Source organism: Micromys minutus, assembly GCF_963924665.1.
Source record: "Micromys minutus genome assembly, chromosome: 11".
Taxonomy (NCBI): Eukaryota; Metazoa; Chordata; class Mammalia; order Rodentia; family Muridae; genus Micromys; species Micromys minutus.
This window is the reverse complement of record NC_137980.1, coordinates 9,726,460-9,735,394: the sequence shown is the minus strand read 5'-3', so window position 1 is coordinate 9,735,394 and position 8,935 is coordinate 9,726,460.

The following is an 8,935-nucleotide window of genomic DNA, read 5'->3' as shown; positions in this document are numbered from 1 at the left end:
AATATCACTTTGTAAGTGTTAAAACACTTGTTTTACAAATATTACTCCTTTTGATAATGTATAGTAACTAAAATATGGAAAAATCTGTAGCAAAATCTATTAAGTATAATGTAATGGTTCTTATAGCTCTGTAAAACAAGAAATAAACAATAGAGAGTATTTATGAGTTTTACCTATAGACAAACAACATTCATGATGAGATATATAACCACAGAAAGGTTCCTTGAATGTGAAAAAGATATTGTTTAAATAACTTATTTTCTACTGTGTAGAAAAATATCGTTAATACGAATATATAATTGATCAGAGAGAGCAATAATTTTTTGCAGAGAACATCATAACATTTGTATCTCTATTAGAGACCAAAATGGGCTTACATTCTGTACATAGCTTGGGTCTCCATTCTTGGTGGCAGGTATTACATACAATGGCCACACTGTCCTAATGTTACAATTTGCTTATAGGTTATTCATGCATTGGTTGAAAATTATGTTTAACCACAAAATCCCAAATGAAAACTGTTTTGCATATTCACCTTTTAAGTATAAATAGGAAGGTGTTGGAACATGGAGTTGTGTGAGAATCCAGAGTGCTTTGACAAATCTCCAAGAGAACAAGAGTCTAATGACAGCTGTTTCCTCAAAGCACAGAGTCATTCTCAGAAGGTGTTTCCATGACTTCCCAGGTGTAGCAGATAGGCGTGCCTTTACTTTAGACTCTGTGGAAAAACATGTTTTTTGCACCTGGGTCTTGTCCTTAAGATTGTCTACTCTGGCTATTATAAATAGAGCCGCTATGAACATCATGGTGCATATATCTTTGTTGTGTATTAAAGTGTCTCTGGGGTATATGCCCAGAAGACGAATGGATACAAAAATTGTGGTACATATACACAATGGAATACTACTCAGCCACCAGAAACAATGACTTAACCAAATTCTTAAGAAAATGGCTGCATCTAGAGAAGATCATCCTGAGTGAGATAACCCAGTCACAAAAGAACAGACATAATATGCAGTCACTGATAGTGGGATGCTAACCCCAGAGGCTTGCACTCTCCCAGAAACAACTCACAGACTGTATGAAGTCCAAGAAATAAAGAAAACAAAAAATATACATATATTCACAAAACAAGAAGACTTTGACTATTTCCATGTTGCGTTTTGTTTTACATGTACTTTACGCTTATTGTAACTTGTAGGTTTTCAATGCATATTGTCAAGCACTTGAAAAAAATCAAGTACTGACTAAAAAATATATTCACATGGTTTTATGTAAAATTTATTTTAATGTCTGAAAAAACAGTACTGACAAAAATGTATAATTTTAAGCAAAAAATGTTTAAAATCTGTACATTTATCTTTGTTTTGCAAAATAAAGTCATTAAAAAAAAAAAGATTGTCTACTCTGTCTGCTTCATTCCAGGTGGTTCTTTTGAACACTCAAAATGTAAAATGCCTGATGCTCTTGATAAAGATCAGGAATGCATGAGACTTTAGTCAGATCAATCTTTTTTTTTCATTTTTTTAAACTTTTTAAAAAAAAGATAAAAGAAAAAAAATTAAACATTTTCGCATAAATGTATACAAATACAATTGTGTCAGAGCTTGTATTTTTTTTTTTTAAGGTTAGATTCTCTGCATTAAGGTCTTACTAGTTACAATGAGCAAAAAGAAACTGTAAAACAGGGTACAACCTGGAATTAGTCAATGTTTCCTTGGTGTGGAAAAATTGAGCATGACTTTTTTTTTTTTTTTTTTTTTTTTAATCTTCACACAATCTGTGAGTTGTTTCTTGGGCAGTCTGAGCCTCTGGAGTTAGCATCCCACTATCAATGACTGCATATTATGTCTGTTTTTTTGTGACTGGGTTATTTCACTCAGATGATATTCTCTAGATGCAGTCATTTTCTTAAGAATTTGGTTAAGTCATTGTTTCTGATGGCTGAGTGTACTCCATTGTGTAAATGCACCACATTTTTGTATCCATTCATCTACTGAAGGACATCTGGATTTTTTCCAGTTTCTGGCTATTATAAATAGAGCTGCTATGAATATTGTGGTGCATGTATCTTTGTTGTATATTGGAGTGACTCTGGGGTATATGCCCAGAAGTGGAGTAGCTGGATCTTCAGGTAGTATTATGTCCAATTTTCTGAGAAATCGCCAGACTGATTTCTAGAGTGGTTGTATCAGTTTACAACCCTGCCAACAGTGGAGGAGTGTTCCTCTTTCTCTGCAACCTCGCCAGCACCTGCTGTCATCTGAGTTTTGGATCTTGGACAATCTGAATGGTGTGAGGTGGAATCTCAGGGTTGTTTTGGTTTGTATTTCCCTGATGGCTAAGAATGTTGAGCACTTCCTTAGATGTTTCTCAGCATTTTGATATTCCTCAATTGAAAAAGTTTTGTTTAGCTCTGTAATCCATTTTTTAATAGGGTTGTTTAATTCTCTGCAGTCTAGCTTTTTGAGTTCATTGTATACCTTGGATATTAGACCTCTATATGATGTGGAGTTGGTAAAGATCTTTTCCCATTCTGTTGGCTGCCGTTTTGTTTTCTTGACAATGTCCTTAGCCTTACAGAAACTTTTATATCTCATTAAGTCCCCTTTGTTAATTATTGATTTTAAGGCTTGAGCCATTGGTATTTTGGTCAGAAAATTTTCTCCTGTGCCTTGGTGTTCTAAGGTTTGCCCTACTTTCTCATTTAGTAGATTCACTGTATCTGGTTTAATGTGGAGATCTTTGATCCACTTATACTTCTGCTTTGTACAAGGAGATAAGAAAGGGCCTATTTTCATTTTTTTTGCATGCTTAGTGCCAGTTGGACCAGCACCATTTGTTGAATGGGCTCTTTTTTTCCATTGAATGTTTACATCTCCTTTGTCAAAAATCAGGCGACCATATACATGAGGGCTCATATCTGGACCTTCTATTCTATTCCATTGATCCACATGCCTATTTCGGTACCAGTACCATGCACTTTGTGCACATTTGCCTTGTAATCTTGCTTGAGGTCAGGGATAGTGATTCCCGCACATGTTTTCTTGTTGTTGAGGATGGATTTCGCTATTTTAGGTCTTTTGATATTCCAGATGAAATTGCACATTGATCTTTCCAACTCAATGAGGAATTGGGTTAGAATATTGATGAGGATTGCATTGAATCTGTAGATTGCTTTTGTTAGGATGGCCATTTTTAAAATGTTGATCCTTCCAGTCCATGAGCATGGGAGATCATTCCATTTTCTTAGATATTCCTCAATTTCCTTCTTTAGAGTTTTGAAGTTCTTTTCATACAGGTCCTTCATTTGCTTAGTTAGAGTCACACAAAGGTATTTCATGGTTTCTGTGACTATTGTGAAGGGTATCTTTTCCCTAATTTCTTTCTCCACATGTTTGTCCTTTGAATATAGGAAGGCTACTAATTTGTTTGAGTTAATTTTTTATTCATCCACTTTGCTTAACTTGTTTATTAGCTGTAGGAGTTCTCTGGTGGAATTTGTGGGGTCACTTACGTAAACTATCATGTCATCTCCAAAGAGTGTTGTTTTTACTTCTTCCTTTCTGATTTGTATCTCCTTGATCTCCTTTTGCTGTCTAATTGCTCCAGCCAGGTCTTCCAGTACTATGTTGAATAGGTAGAGGGAGATTGGGCAGCCTTGTTGAGTCTCTGATTTTAGTGGAATTTCTTCAAGTTTCTCACCATTAAGTTTGATGTTGGCTGTTGGTTTGCTGTATATTGCTTTTATTATATTTAGGACTGGACCTTGGATTCCTGTTCTTTCCAGAACTTTTAAAATGAAGGGGTGTTGAATTTTGTCAAATGCTTTCTCAGCATGTAGTGAGATGACCATGTGATTTTGTTCTTTCAGTTTGTTTATATGGTGAATTACATTGATGGATTTCCTTATATTAAACCATCCCTGCATTCCAGGGATGAGGCCTACTTGATCATGGTGAATCATCATTTTGATGTGTTCTTGGATTCTGTTTGCAAGGATTTTGTTGAGTATTTTTGCATCAATATTCATAACTGTGTTTGGTCTGAAGTTCTCTTTCCTTGTAGTGTCTTTGTGTGGTTTAGGAATGAGGGTTATTGAAGCCTCAAAAAAATGTGTTAGGTAGTATTCCATCTGATTCTATCTTGTAGAATAGTTTGGAGAGTATTGGTGTTATTTCTGCAATAAATATCTGATAAAATTCTGCACTTAACATGTCTGGACCTGGGCTTTTTTTGGTTGGGAGGCTTTTGATGACTTCTTCTATTTCTTTAGGTGTTATGGGATTATTTAGATGGTTTACCGGGTCCTGGTATAAGTTTAGGATCTTGTATCTCTCTAGGAATTCATCCATTTCCTCCAGATTTTCCAACTTTGTGGAGTATAGGCTTTTATAGTAAAATCTGATGATTTCTTGAATTTCCTCATTTTCAGTGTCTATGTCTCCACTTTACTTTTTGATTTTGTTAATTTGTATACTCTCTCTTTGCCTTCTAGTTAGTCTGCTAGGGGTTTATCAATCTTGTTGATTTTCTCAAAGAACCAGCTCTTGGTTTTTTTGATTTTTTCAATGGTTCTTTTTGTTTCTATTTGGTCTATTTCTGCCCTAATTTTGATTATTTCTTGCAGTCTACTCCTCTTGAAATTATCTTCTTCCCTTTGTTCTAGAGCTTTTAGCTGTGCTTTCAAGTTGCTGATGTATGCTCTTTACAGTTTCTTTATGGAAGCTCTCAGGCCTGTGAGTTTTCCTTTCAGTACTGCTTTATTTGCATCCCATAGGATTGGGTATGTTGTGTTTTCATTTTCATTGAATTCTAGAAAATCCTTAATTTCTTTCTTTATTTCTTCTTTGACCCTGCTATCATTTAACAGAATGTTGTTTAGTTTCCATGTGTATGTGGGCTTTTTGTTTTCTTTGTTGTTGTAAAAGACCAACCGTTTACCATCTGATCTTAGAGGATGTATGGGAGTATTTCAATCTTCTTATATTGATTGAGGCTCGTTCTGTGTCCAATTATGTGGTCAAATTTGGAGAAGGTGCCATGTGGTGCTAAGAAGAAGGTGTATTCTTTTACTTTATGATGATATGTTCTATAGATATCTATTAATTCCCGTTGGTTCATAGTCTCTGCTAGTTTTACACTGTCCTTGTTCTGATTCTGGTTCCATGATCTGTCCATTGGTGATAGTGGGGTATTAAAGTCTCCCACTATTATTGTGTGGGGTGAAATGTATTTTTTGAGCTTTAGTAGGGTTTCTTTTATGAATGTGGGTGATTTTCTATTTGGAGTATATATGTTAAATTTTGAGAGTTCCTCCTGACAGATTTCCCCTGTAATAAGTAAAATGTGTCCTTCCTTATTTTTTTTGATAAGTTTTCTTCGGAAATTTACTTTATTCAATATTAGAATAGTCACTCCAGCTTGTTTCTTCGGGCTGTTTACTTGAAAGTTTTTTTCCCAGCCTTTTACTCTGAGATAGTGTCTGTCTTTGTCTCTGAGATGAGTTTCCTGTATACAGCAAAAGGCTGGATTTTGTTTATGTAACCAGTCTGATAGCCTATGTCTCTTTATTGGGGAGTTGAGTCCATTTATGTTAATAGATATCAAGGAATAGTAGTTTCTGTTTCCTGCTATTATTGCTTTTGTAGGTTGAGTTGTGTCTGTGTCTCTTTCTTCGTTTGGTTTTCTTGCTTAGGAGTTTTTTTGTTTTTACTACGATGTAGTTCCTCTCATTGTATTGGGTTTTCCACCTATAATTCTTTGCAGTGCTGGGTTTCTGGTCAGATAATGTGTAAATTTAGATTTGTCTTGAAATATCTTCATCTCTCCATCTATGGTGATTGATAGTTTGGCTGGGGCAATAATTTTTAATGTCTCTGTGCTCATATAGAGCCATTATTATAAGGAATATAAGTAATAGTTAATAATGAAACTGTGTTATATGCACAGAGACCACAATGGACGAGTTAGGGGAAGACTAAAAGAGCCTTCTCTAGCATCAATGGGAGGGGAGGCCATTTGTCCTGTGAAGGCTGGATGCCCCAGTGCAGAAGGATGCTAGGGTGGTGAGGCAGGAGTGAGGGGATGGGGGAGCACCTTCGTAGTGGCAGGGGGAGGGGGATGGGACAGGGAGGTTGCAGAGGGGAAACCAGAAAAAAAGAAAAGAAAAAAGAAACTGATTTGTGACAATGCTCAGTTTGTTTCCAACATATAATAAAATTCGATTGAAATAACTACCAGTAACTCAAAGTTATTCAGGTATTTCAACAGATTTACCTGAGTTAAGAAGAGAAAGTAGAAACAAGCCAAGTGATAAGAAAAGTACATTTAAAATAAAAGAAACATATCCCTAAGAATTCTCTCTGCACATGCATTGCACACCTTTTGCCTCTGTGTCTCAGTGTGAGGCGTGAGCACTTGCACTTTTCTTCTCAAGCACTGGAAGAGTACAGCAACACACCAAGATCATATCTGAAATGAAGTAGTAGTGCCTGTTAGCAAATTTACATGGGATTCCCACACAAATTCTCATATCCTGCAGGGACTTCTTAAAAAATATTATCAGAAACCACACATTTCAAGCATACACACAGAGATCAGAATGATAACTACTTAGAAGCAATTGCCACTCACCAGGGGGACTGTGGAAGAGTTTTTCATGTTCAAACTGCATCATGGAGCATAGTTGGACTTAGCTTGAAATGATCCTTCAAAGAATAACTACCCATTTGAGTCAATGAAGCCTTTATAATAGTTGGAGTGAAGAAGGTAAGAACTTTTAATGCAGATGACAAAACAGTACAGTTCACAAGTACACTCCACAGACATGGTCTGGCTGACAGGGAAAGGCACCCAAATATCCAGTGACTCCAAACAAATACCTTAAGAGGGAAAAAAGCCATTACTGGATTCCAGATATGGAAGTGGAACATTGAATATATATCACCTACAAGAGAAAACAACAATCAAATGCTGATAAACACTGCCTGCATCTTGTGATATTATTTCGGAATTTTTATCTCACTTTGACTATGAATTAAAGAAGTAACTTTTTAGTGAAAGGTATATGTGAAAAGACAAATTATGATGGAATGTGTGTCCACTTTCCCACTATGAAAGCATAGATCAGACCAGACAATTAAAAAGAACAAAAGGTTGTTGAGTGCAGCCTGAATGGATCCCTAAGTGTGACAGTCCCTGGATGGCCCTTCCTTCAGTCTTTTTCTCTATCTCCTTCACTGAAGCTCAAAGAGAATATTCTTGCCCTCCAAAACAACTTGAGATAGCCTTCAATTGCTCTTAGCCCAACTTAGTCTTCCAGTCTCAACAAGATGACCTTGCAAGCTGGTACACCACTCTGTAAATCAGTTGACAGTTTCTCAGAAAATTAGACATAGTACTACCTGAAGATCCAGTTATTCCACTTCTGGACATATACCCCAAAGATGCTACAACATATAATAAGGACACCTGCTTCACCATGTTCATAGCAGCCTTATTTATAATAGCCAGAAACTGGAAAGAACCCAGATGTCAGTAGAGGAATGGAGAAAAAAAAATGTGGTATATTTACACAATGGAGTACTACTCAGATATTAGAAACAATGGCTTTATACAATTCCTAGGAAAATAAATGAAACTCGAAGCTATCATCCTGAGTGAGGTAACCCAGTCATAAAAGAACACACATGATAGGCATTTACTGATAAGTGGATACTAGCCCCATAAATCTCTGAATACCCAAGAAACAATTCACAACTCCAAAAAAGAGGTGCGGGGGAGGCCAGAATGTGTATGCCTCAGTTCTTCAAAGGAAGAGTAAAGCCCTCAAAGGAAGAAATACATGGACAAATAGAGGGGCAGAGATTGAAGAAAAGATCATTCATAGTCTGTCTCACCTCGGAATCCACCCCACATGCAGCCACCAATTCAAATCACTATTTCTGATGCCAAAAAAGTGTTTACTGGAAGGAGCAAGATATGGATGCCTCCTCAGCAGTTCTGCTAGAATCATACAGACACAGCTGAGGAAACTTGCAGCTAGCCATCTGGTGGACATGGGGACCCTAATAAAGGAGCTAGAGAAAGGACTGAAGGAGCTGAAAGGATTTGCAACCCCATGGGAGAACAACATTATCAACCATCCTAACCCTGCACAAGTCCCAGGGACAAACACAACTAATGAGCAACCGTTGGGAGACCCTGTAGATCCAGTGTCATAGGTAGCAGAGGACAGCAGTGTCTGGCCTCATTGGGAGAAGAGGTCTTTGCTCTACTGAAGGTGCATTTTCCCAGCATAGGGGAATGCTAAGATGCTGAGGGGAAGAAGTTGGTTGAAAAATGGAGCACTTTCATGGAAACACGTGGATGGGTAGCAGGAGGAGAGTGGGGGAAAGTGGTTATTCAATAAATGTGTTTTAAAAGAATATTTTTCTAAGTAAGATTTACTTTTAATCTTTCCTGTATCCTTCCTGAAAGGAAAATGTTGTCTTACACTAGAGTAGCTGTAATTTCGGGAAAAGAGTAATCAGATTTTGGTACTTCTTGACGTTGACTCCATACTTCCATTTATTGTAGGAGATCTGAATAAACATTGTTCCCAAAACTTAAAGTTGGGGTGGTTATAAATGTCACTTTAATCAATTGAATTTTAGCCACATCTGGTTTGTCATGGGTCCCTGTTATTGTCATCTATTCATTTCTCTAATTTCATAGTGTAAAACTGTAACAAACATATTCAAAAGTCACCAAAAACTACCACACTATATTATTTAACTTATAAGAGAAAAGCTAATATAGAAGAAAACGCCAAAGGAAGACACTAGAGGTTACTCTAGCAGTAAAACTCAAATAATAGTAACATGTCATCACTGTAGGGATCAAAGAGGTTTTTCTTTTCAATATTAAGGAAAGATGAAAGACAGGTAGTTTC